The sequence below is a fragment of the Pinus tabuliformis genome, chromosome 6 (assembly GCF_031772625.1).
Source record: "Pinus tabuliformis cultivar Carrire ecotype Pingquan chromosome 6, CPIR1, whole genome shotgun sequence".
NCBI classification, from domain to species: Eukaryota; Viridiplantae; Streptophyta; class Pinopsida; order Pinales; family Pinaceae; genus Pinus; species Pinus tabuliformis.
The window spans coordinates 547,259,578-547,272,115 of NC_142292.1; positions in this window are offsets into that span (position 1 = coordinate 547,259,578).

Genomic DNA, 12,538 nt, shown 5'->3' on the forward strand with positions numbered 1-12,538 from the left:
CTCCTTTTGTCCTCGTCATGGTTTTCATGGATTACCTTGTACCCACCGGGAAGCCTTTCATGCAACAACTTTGTCAAACCTTCCATGTTTGCTTTTAAGCCATTCATGTCGCCTTTTAAACCATCAATGTCACCTTTTAGTTCATCTTTGTTTGCTCTTTGTGAGAGCGAAATTTGTTGCACTTGGTCCCGTAATTTTGATATATCATGTTGCAATTCTTTCTCTTCATGCATCATAGTAGAGATTTCTGAGGGCTTAATGGGTGTAGAATTCTTTTTCTTAAGAGGAATTTTAGAACCCAATACTAATATATAGGCTTCAATATTCCATTGGAATCGCGTCAAATTGATTTGTCAAACAAAAGTTATGCAATTTTTAAAAACAATACACACATTTTTCTTGCTTTTAGAAGCTCGATCTTGAAACGGGTGTAACTTTGCAATTTCGGATCTCCAAGTTCTATATTTCTTCCTCTAGTATCTCTCTGAGTCTTATTTCCAACCCCACAAGTTTGATCGAGATTGGATTCTTCAAGAAAGATTTATTCCAAATATCCCACGATCACCTAATTATGGACTAGTTTGGTAGATCGAAGTTGTACGAGATGCCATGTGTCACTGTTTCAACATTCGGACTTGAAATTGATACACAGAAAACTAAAGTTTGTGCACTTTCAACCACTTTTTACAGAATTGAAATCTGATGCTTGAAACGAAAGTTATGATGATTTTCCCTACGTCACCGATTTGAGATTGAATTCTGAAGCCTCCAAAAACCCGAACTTCTTCATATCACATCTCTGGAAATATAGTGAACCAAGCTCTGAAATTTTTACACAAAGTTCACCAAGATTTCAGCTCCACGTGGTAAAAAATTTAGCATTTGAAGCCTCGTAAAAAAAAATAGTTATAGCGAAAATTCCAAGATGGTTTGTTTGAAGAATCAAAACCCTAGAATCCAAAGCTCTGATTCCAAATGTTATACAACCAGCGCACAGAAAAGATAGATCAATGACTTAAAAATTATCCTCTTCGAGGGAGAAACCTCCTTTACATTACATAAATGAATAATTATTGGATGATACAAATGACAAGACCTCCTTTGTATATATAGGAGACTAAGGGGTTACAATATAATGAGACCCTACCAATAATAATGTAAGGGAACAACAATAACAATAGTGGGCTTCTATGAGGCACAACAATAACAATAAGGGGGCCTACAAGGGCACAACAATAAAAATAAAGGGGATACACTAGTATTATAGGGACCTAACATTTGTGAACAATTCCAAACAAATAAATGTTCATAAATATATATGGCATTATAGTAGATTATTTTGAATTATTATGGTTTATGTCATCGTTTGAATTAAGCTTTAATCTATTTAGATCTAACTACTTGTATTAGTCTACATTCATAATATGGTTCATGGATTGAATGGTTTCATTGTGTTGTGTATATCTATATTGTCATGTTTTCATATGGTAAATAGTAAATAGTTAATAATTGAACAATGAGATATAGTAATGAGCAAAAATTAGTGTGAATTTGGCTAGTGAAAAAAAAAATATCATATTGGGTACATTATAGAATGGGATCAAAGTTATTGGATAAATCATTAGGGTTGTATGGGAAAGAACTTAGTTGTAAATGAAGAAATTACAATGGTGTGACAAGTGTTTCACAGAATTCCTCCATGAGAATAATTTGGAAGATAGTGGGACTGCATGGGTAAGAAATGAGTTGTATGTGAAGAAATTACAATGATTTGACACATGTTTGACAAAATTTATCCATTAGAATAATTGGGGAAATAGTGTTAGAAGCTTGGAAATATTGAATTGAGTACCACAATTATCACCTCAGAATGTTGTTAGAGTCGTTAGGTAAACTTATGGAAGCATAAATGAAGTGCTTGAATTTCAAAGTTAGTGCTATGAAAATTTTGGAAAATGCAAGTTATAGGCCAAGTGTTTAACAAAAATTCCATGAGGAAAAAAGATTATATAGAGCCATAACTTCCAACTTAGAAGCCCAAATTGGGTACCAGTGTAATCACTAGAAGGTCAATTTTAAGGGGAATAATTACATAATTATTCATCCAATCTAGAAGTTAGAATCCCCATACACAACCTATAATGGAAGGCCTCTATTTCATGGGGCCAACCGATGCAATTTAAGCACATCGATAAGAGGAGAATTTCTCAGGAGGAGTTCAATAAAAATAGTTTCATTCTAAGCACTATCTTTAGAAAAATATGTGAAATTTTTTCGAGATCAAACCAGAAAATATGACTATGGAAGAATATGAAAATAAGTTTTTGGTGTTGTTGAGATATGTTAGCTATATTAAATATGAGAAGGAAAAGATACAAATATTCATAAGTGGATATCCTACATTTAATGAAGCTAAGATTCTTGAAGAGACAACCAAGAAGACCAAGTACTTGTATGACCAAATCAAGGAATATGCAGATTCTCAAAATTCTTCGAGAGATAATAAAAAATATAGACAAGATCATAGGAAGAGGAGATTTCAACCTCCTTTCTTCAAGAAAGGTCCTAATATATATCAACCAATCTAGCTAACTTAAGATGGATATAAAATGAAAAAATCCTCAGATAAAAGAGCAGGGAAGCAAATGAAAAATCCTTAGATAAAAGAGCAGGGAAGCAAATGAAATGTTGGGGATGTGAAGGACATCATTTGTAAAAATACTTCACTCAAAAGGAAGGCATAATGAGGAAATTGCACAAAATATGAGAGGAAACTATAATGGAGGATGTGGGTAGGAACATCCCAAGGATATATATCACCTTGGAAAATCAACAGGCTAATCATCAATGAAACATCATTGAGGTTGAAGGTAAGATTACCAATCAACCTCTGCAATTTTAATTTATTCAAGAACAAGTCATAATAAAATTTCCCTTGATTTGGTCGAAAGATTTCATTTGAAAAGAAGCAAGAAATCATGGTTGGTTCAATTGGCTACTATAACTAAAACAAAAATCAATAAGATTGTCAAACATTGCCCATTAGATATGAATGATGTTAACATTATTGTAGACATGAACGTTACACCACTTAGTTCATATGATGTTCTTACTAGAATGCATTGGTTGAATGTGCATCATGTTGTCCTAGATTGTCATAATAAGATTTTCAGTTGTGTTCATAAAGAAGGAAAGTATAGGACAACGAAGGGCATTCCCATATGCATTTCTATAATGGAGATTTCATCCTTACAAATGAAAAGATGTTTTAAGAAAGTGTCAATTGAATGCAACTCAAGTAGAAGAGTCAAGAAAGTGTATAAACATTAATCTCAAGTACTTTCAAGTGTTGTAGGAGTACGCAAATGTATTTGGAGAAATACCAGGCTTAACACCAAATACAGATATTGATTTTTCTATTAGTTTGATGTCTAGAGCTACTCTAGTATATAAAACTCCATATAAAATGAGTATACCTTAATTGAAAGATCTACAAATGCAATTAAAAAAAATTGTTAAAGAAGGGATATATGCATCCAAGTGTCTTTCCCTTGAGGAGCACTAGCATTTTTTGTAAATAAATATGGGAATTTGAGGTTGTGCATTTAATTTAGATAGCTAAATAAGGTCATTATGAGAACTAAATATCGTTTACCAAAACTTGATGACATATTTGATTTTCTAAGAGAAACAAAGATCTTTTTGAAGATAGATCTAAAGTCAAGTTACTATTAGATAACGACAAAGGATGAAAACATCAATGAGATAGCTTTCTGAACAAGGTATGGACACTATGAATTTGTAGTGGTGCCAGTTGGAGTAACAATCCACCAACTTCCTCCATGTGCTTAATGGATGCGATATTTAGATATTTACTTGGATAAAAATTTATTGTATTCCTAGATGACATTCTTATTTATTCAAAGTCAAAGGAGGAGCATAAAGAGCATGTTAGGTTAGTAGAACAAGTATTATGATCAGATCAATTGTATGTGAAGTTGAGCAAGTGTTCATTTTATCAAAGGTAGATTCTTTACATTGGACAAAACATCTATGAAAAAGGAATGGCAATAGATCTAGAGAAGATTAAAGTTATTATTAGGGAATGGCCTACATTTAAGAACGTAGCCAAGGTAAGGTCATTCATGGAGCTTGTTGGATACTACAAATAATTGTCCAAGATTGTTCATCCCATTACATCTTTACAAAAGAAGAGAATGAAATTAGAATGGACACAAAAATGTGAAGAAAGCTTCCAACTATTACAGGAATTTCTTAGTAGTGCACCCATTGTTAAGATTTTTTTGACCCAAATGATGCAAAAACAGACTATGTGGAGTTCTTACTTAGAATGGACATGTGATCTATTATGAATTAAGGGAGCCTAAGGAGCATGAAAATAACCATCACAAATTACTCAAACTTGTTGCAATAGTTAATGCACTAAAGATGCAAAGACATTATTTGATGGGGAGGAAGTTAAAATTGAAAACAAACCATGGTGGTCTAATACTTATTTGAACAAAAGACTTTAAATGTCTGGTAAACAAGATGGTTATCTTTTCTTAATGATTATGACTTTGATATTAAACATACTATAGAGAAAGAGAACAAGGTTGTTGATACACTTAGCAAAAGAGCACATGCAAATGCATGTTACAGCCATTAATATGTACCAATATGATTTGAATTATAGATTTTTTAATGACGTTACATTTCAGCAAACATTATATTAATATGAAAATAATATACAACAGAAGTATGAAAGTTATCAGTTGGAATAGAATGACATTCTTATGCATAAAAATAAAGTTTATGTCCTTAACTTTATGAATTAAGGAAGTTTGTATTGAATGAAATGCAAAATGTTCCATATGATAGACATATTGGTTATGAGAAAAGAATTCCAAAAATAAGAAGTCCATTTTTTTTTGCTAGGAATGAAGAAAGATGTGGCTAATTATATTCCCATATGTATGAAATGTCAAAGAGTAAAGATTGGGCATAGGAATCCAGTGGATTTGCTACAACCATTACCAATTCTAGAATAAAACTTGGTAGTGGTAACTATTGATTTTATTACTAGGTCACCCTAGGCAACAAGGCAACATGATTTAATAACAGTAGCAGTCAGAAATTAATCAAGGTTGTGCACTTTATTCTAATTAAGTTGGCTAAGAAGAAAACTAATATAGCAAAGATGTACTTGAAATATATTGTGAGGTTATGCAAGATGTCTAAGGAAAATTTTAAATAAAGTTCCAAAGTTTACCTCAAACTTTTGAAAATGATTATTCAAAGATTTTGGTATAAATGTAACCTTTGGTATAGCTTATCATCCAAAAGTCAATGGGAAAATAGAGATTTTCAATCAAGTGATTGCAAACATGTTAAGAATGTATTTGATACATAAGACATCGAAATGAAAGTAGAATACCAAGGTAATTTAAAGTTGGGGACCTTGTGCTTCTAAAAATGAAACCAAGGAAAAAATCATTGAAATTGGAGAGTTGCACTAGATTGGCAACTAAATATTATAGTCCTTTTGATATCTTAGATAAGATAAAACTTATTGCAACATTCTTGCATTATTTGATGTCATAAAAGTTCATAATGTGTTTCATGAGTCATTATTAAAAAAGCACGAACAAGACCCTAACTTGTTGAGAAACCAAGTACAATGTGTACAAGTACTATTTCTAAACTACTGATAATTATTTGTGAATTATTAGAGCTTTTTTCGTCAAATAATTGCACTTCAAAAATTCAACTAATAACAATGACAAAAAAGTAAACATCATAGTGCACAATAGACAAGAGACACCAGAAATTCGGCCAGTGGCCATGGCAAAACCCACAAGGGGAAAACCTAACAATCTTCTTTCCTTAGAGAACCAATCCAAGAAGAGATATCAAAGTCAAGTTATGATCAAACTAATCAACTTCACCAAGTGTCCAAGTCAGCCCTCATCAAATTGAACATAGAAGATGTACCTCAAAAATATATGGCCCTCTATCACACATATTAACCACAAGTCCGGATCTTTGTTACAATAGCCTCCATTGGTTTGGATCTTTGTCACAGTGGCCTTCACAGGTTCAGATCTTTGTCACATTAGTCTCCACAAGTTCAGATCTCTTGCATAGTAGCCTCAACAGATTCGGATCTCTGCCACAGTAGTCTCCATATATTCATATCTCTTGCACGGTAGCCTCAAAAGGTTCGGGTCTTTGTCACAGTGATCTCCACAGGTTCGGGTCTTTGCCACGATAGTCTCCACAGATTCAAATCTCTTCACAAGTGTTACCACATATTTGGCCTTCTTGCACAGGGGGTATATTGCAAAATTCAAATCTCTTATAGAAACTAATCATAGAAAGATTTGCCAGAGAAATTGGCTCATGCACAGGATACAAATCACAAATATGGATCACAGAGACACTATGTATTTTGAAAGACTTTTTAATTTGTTTATTTTCTTGATCTGTATGCCCAAAACTTACTTGTATATGCTTAGACGAGTTGTGCCTTTGAGGAAGAATAACTCTTATTTATAGCCACTTATGAGGTCGAATGGGTGCCATTTCTAGCTTAGCCAACTTGAGGAGATGGGGGGCCAACTTGAACACTTGGGAGCCAAAGCCAAATTTTTAAAAATTTAAATTTTTGTTCTTTTCCAAATTTGATTTTCATATGAACACGTACATCAATATGAAGACTGGCCATTGCTACAAATTCAACATAACCATGCCATTACTTGGGCTTTGATTGAGGTGGACCCAGAAGGAGAGTTTCAGGCATAACCAATGTGTATATTGGACAAGGTCATTGTGCTCAGAAATAGTTCATAGCGTAGATAAAGGTCCAATGCACCCACTTGACCATAAAGAAGCAATGTGAAAGTATGTAATGGAGAAGGAATATCGGGTTTTTTTACATTTTGATGTGAAAAAAGCAATTATTGTATATAATGGTGATGTGCAACCAAGATGGTGCAAAATCTAAGTGTAAGGTAGTGTAGTACTCTAATTTTGATCCCTAATTCAATGTTGTGTATGTACGTGATGAATAGTGATGCTGGAAAATGTAATTTGTCACTGTACATTAAACATTAATACAATACATCATCCATTACAGCATAAAAGGATAAAAGAGAGCGTGACTCCACCAGAGGGAAAACAAGGGGTACATATCCCTTCATTATTAAAAAATCACTATTTTATTAATGTTGGGGGTTAGTGCATGGGAGAGGTATGTGGGTATTGGACATGAAAGTAATTGTGCTCCACAAAAAAGTCATAGTGTAGATAAGGGTTCGGTGGACCTATGCCCTAAAGAAGCAACTTGGGAACTAGAAGACACAATGTAGAAAACATATTCACTTCTATTTTCACAAGTTTATATATATATATATATATATATATATATATATATTGATTTGCACAAGGACAATGCAAAATCTAGGAGGATGGGGATGTAATACCCTAATTTCAATCCCCAATTTATATTGTGTATGTACATGATGAATGGTTATAAGTTGAAAAATGTGATTTATAACTCAACAATGAATGTTAACAAAATGCATTATCAATTACAGAAAAAAGAGGACAAAAAGGAGGTTATGAATCCACAATTGAGGAAAAACAAGAAGGCATAAGTAGATTAAGAAAAAGGACATTAGTAAGTGATTTAACCCAAAGGCATTGCAACCACAATGGTGCCCCTTCATTATTTATTAATTGCTCTTTTACTAAGTCGTGGGAAATGAGGGAATAAAGCAGGGACATGGGTCTCTATACGAATATGTGGCCCCTCCATGTCATCTAACTTAAGCTTTACACTTTTGCCATGCAAATGAAGAATTTTTCGAATTTTCAGTTAGGAGTTTTAAATGTTTGGTGCCATTTGAATTATCAGAGCATTGAACTACCGGATGTCCAAATTACTCTACAAACTTTGCTTCGATTATGAAAAATTAAGAGACTTACGTAATGCATCTAGTGGGGTAATACAAGATACCTAGGAATGCACTCAAGGGGAATAATAATATATATATGGCTATGTATTGCTATATATAGAGGCCATTTCTAGTAAAGAAGGTTCCACCTATAAAGTTCCTTATGTAGAATGTTCATAGTTGGTTAAGATAGAATTATAAAAAGAGTATAAATAATGTAATCTCTAGAATGTTCTTCGGAAGTTAGATAGAATTATAAAAAGAGTAGAAATAGTGTAATGGAGGTATTGTGAAGTTATAGCAACCATTATTACTTATAGAGTGCTTTCCTTAAGGAATAATTTATGGTGTTACTCTACATCAAGGGCTCTACAATTTGAGTGTTCACTCTTTTGTGTTTTTGCTATGAATGATTTAATTTGTTTTTGAAAGTTCTATTCTATGTTCTATTTTCATATTTATTACATAAATATAATTTAGTATTAGAGCTCTTTCTTGGGCCAAAAAATGGAAAGATGTTTTTACATATATTTTTAAGGAAACAAAGAGAGAGGTAGGCTTTTGTTGTAGCGGCTACAACCACCCTCCAAAATTTTGCCTTAACTTCATTTTGAAGGCCTACCAACCTTTCACAGCACAATGTCTTGCTTCGTCAAGTACACAAGCTTTAGTGTTTTTCTTACAGAAAGGCAGCCTGTCTAACAGAGCTTGATGCATACCCCTCACAGGTTGTTTCTCCGGACTTGGTCCAGCTGCAAGTTGTGCCGCTCCTTCAAGAAATTGCACAATTCTGGAGGGAAACTAGCCTTCCTTCCAGAAATTGCGCAATTCTGGAGGGAAACTAGCCTTCCTTCCAGAAATTGCGCAATTCAGTCTGGCAGCGTGTTGGGCTCCAGAATTACGCAATTTTGCCAATCAGGCTTCATCTATAAAATTGCACAATTCTTCCCAGCAGAGCTGCTCAACCCAGGAATTGCGCAATCCTTGGCAGCAGTCAGCTGCTCTGCCCAGAAATTGCGCAAATCTCCTGGGCAGTCAGTCCAGCTCCCATCAAGAAATGCGCATTTTTTCCCAACAGTTGAACAGGCTCTTACATGTGCAATTGAGTTGACTGGTTCCCTCCGAGACCGAGAAAAATTGATTTGCATGCATGGGATGCTTCTCCCAAGGCAGCATGCAAAGGCATCCCTTGATTCAGGGATCTACTTTTAGTAGCTGGAGGTTGCATGCAAAGATCATTTCGGAAACCTCCCACCAAGTGTCGCTCTTCCTAGATTTGTGGCATGCGCGTCACATCTTCGATTTTATCAAAACTCATGAACCGGATGCTACAGAGCTCATTCCTCACATCAACCTTGCAGCTCTGACATCCCACATCGCATCTAGGAGTCATCGGCACATTCAACTCAGTTGTTTTGGGGTAAGCCCGCCTTCCATGTCTTGTGTTACATTTCTGACGTTTTTTGTGTTTCACTTCGTATGAATGATGTCTGCTTGATTTCAGTAAGTGTTTGTTGTCGTTTTGATACATACTAGCTTGTACTAGCACCATTTCAGTTTTCGTCAACATCTCAATGCTGTCACATGCATGAAATTGTTTTTCACGAACAGTCGTCGATTCCATGACTCGCCTCACCCACATACATGTTGTTATGTTTTCTGAATATGTCATTCACTGTTTGCATGCACAATCATTCACTTATGCCTACACTCAGTGTCGCCATGCATTCACATTCACATTCGCTTTCTGTTGCCCGTCGGCAGGTCTGGGTAACCTTCGCCCAGACTCTACCTCACCAAGACAGCGTTGTGCAATCCTAAAAGGGAAGGCTCTGTCTTCCTCTCAGGAAATGCGCATTTTTGTCCAATGACTGTCCTCCAGTCTTGCATTGCGCAATTCCAAAGGACAGTGACTGTTGGCCCAGAAAATTGCGCAATGTAGTCACTGAGCCTACAACCATTGCTAGCTGAGATTGCACATTGCGCAATTCCAGCAGTTAACAGCCAAGCTGGATTGTGCATTGCGCAGTTCCAGTAGTCAATCAGCCTCCTGACAGCCCAGACTGTGCCTTGCGCAGTCTTGGCAGTCAGTCTCTCGACCTCCCGATGGAAATTCCGCAACCTTCATGATCAGTCACACAGGTATGTTGCAAGTTAGTTCTCAAGTTCATTTTGGTTTTCGACTAACAAATTGCTTGCCATGAGTGTTGACATGTCTCCAAGGATCACGGGTGTTCATCTGCCTCTCAGCAGCATAGGTACAATGGTTTCTAGGAGAGCAGAGTCAAAGACACCGTTCATAACACACTTGGGGATGCAGTCGATCAAGTGTCTATGAACTTGCCTACCCACGAAGACATCAGATTGTTCGTAGACAAGGACATCAAGACATGACAGCAACAGCATTACAGCAAGCAACACCATGAACAGCAGCTGAAGGCAACATACCGGATGCAACGAATGCAAGAGGAAGGTTGTTGACAACACAGAGGCAGAACAAAGTTGCAAGCTCAAGTAGATCTACTTGTGGTGAAAGCAACTTTGGAGACTCAGGCTATGAGGTGATGGCGCAACATGAATATCATGCAAAGGCAGAGAACGGAACAGAGAAGGAGTTGCATGTGCTCAAGCATCAACTCAAGGAAGAACAGGAGCTGCACAGACGAAAGAATGAGTTGCAGCGGAACAGGTACAACAGGGGGTGCAACATGCACTCACGGATGAAACTGTGCCCGTACAAGTTATAGATCCATCCCAACAGCTGGCACAAAGCAGGCAAGGTGAGCAGTGTTGTCGATCGCACGCAAGGGAATGTAGCAACATGCATGTCATTGTGCGCACAAATGCGATCCCACCCATTCGGCACACCGAGGTGAAGACAAGAAGTAAGTCCAACTGGAGCTGAACATGTGCTTCAACAAGTTGATGTGCATGACCACTAGCACACACTTGAAGATCAGCACAGACACTATGCATCAGTGTTTCCAGTTCAGCTGCACCCAGAAGACCATGTGCATGTTATCAAACAAGTTGGATGGAGGAGCCATACCAATGCACCTGGATGCAACGGAGGTGAGAGTTTGCTTCAACAAGATGTCACCATGGAACACATGCACACCATCATAGATGACCAAGCTTGGCATCAGCTCACCACCTTGACCATCACAAGCATGTCAAAGAGTTGGTCTCACCACAACAAACCGAGTGTCAGTGATGTCTTGCATGCCTCGCTCAAGAAATTTTGTCTCACATGGGCACATGTGCATTGTAATGTAATGTCTTTTCAAGTGGAAGTTTAAGTGTTGATAATTGGATGTGACAGTCATAGAGTAAATGAAAAGTCATGAGGGTAGATGAACTGTCACAAAGGGGGATGTCAAGGATCACCCCACCCTTTCCTATAAATAATACCTCATAACTCATTGTATAGGCTTTTGGCCAGCCAAGCTTCCGATAAGACTATCTTAGAGAGAGCTTGGACAGTGTTGTAACAAGCCTTGGCTTCTCCACTGCGCAGCGCTAGTACATCTCTTTGGAGGAGCAGGTGGTTGTAGTTGTAACGTTCTGCTATTGGAAATAATGGTTGGACACGGATGTATTGTATGACTAGAACTTACACTTCTTAATATAACAAGAGTCAGCGCATTTCATGCATATGTTGTATTGTATTTTATGCTATCTGGTTTACTCTAAATGATATATGTATTGGTTTGCTACGCATGCATGTATAGCTATCTGTGTATGTATGTACGAATCTTTCTTAAATGTGTTGTTGGTTTAACCATCACTTTGGATTGCTTGCTAACTTGCCTTCCATGTTGTGATGCATCTTCACTCGTGTGTTCCCTTCTTAACTGCGTGCTATCATAGGTTTCCAAGGGGCGCACTCATCTCAACCCCTGTTAGAACCTCTCATGCACCTTCCTTGGCTCACTGCAACTGTCACACCCTTGCTACCAACAGAGATATCTTGCTTGCCTCCGTGCGAAATCGCGGTCAAGGCATTACTGTACGACCCACTACTGGAACTACTACACCAAACGGCCTAAGGTCTAATTGGGACTTCTTACCGGGGAGATCCCCTTCCATGTTCGCAGGTACTATCAACAACTTCATATCAATTTCTGAAACTTAATGAAAAGACTTAAAAACCAATTGTTTATCTAATCTCTTTTCAGAAAAACCACCAACTTCCAATTAAATATACAAATTAAAAGAATGATTAAGGAATAACTCACGATGTTACCCTACTTCAAAGGTTTTCTCTACAATATGAATGTTCACTCATGTTTATGTTATGAACAATTTGATTTATCTTGAAGATAAGGTTTCGTCTTTTATATTTTACTTTCAAAAATTATTGAGTAAATAACAAATTGTCCTTGAGTGAACTACCCTAAACATATTGTAACCAAATTGTGGAAAGGTATAGAGAGAAATTGGGTGAGTATTATAGTTGTATGGATTATAATCATTGTTATTGACTAAATATAGTTATCATTGATAATCCATAGAAGCCAACAATAAAATTTCTTAGCAAGCCTATACTCTAACCGTAGAGGGAATTGGGATAACTTGAG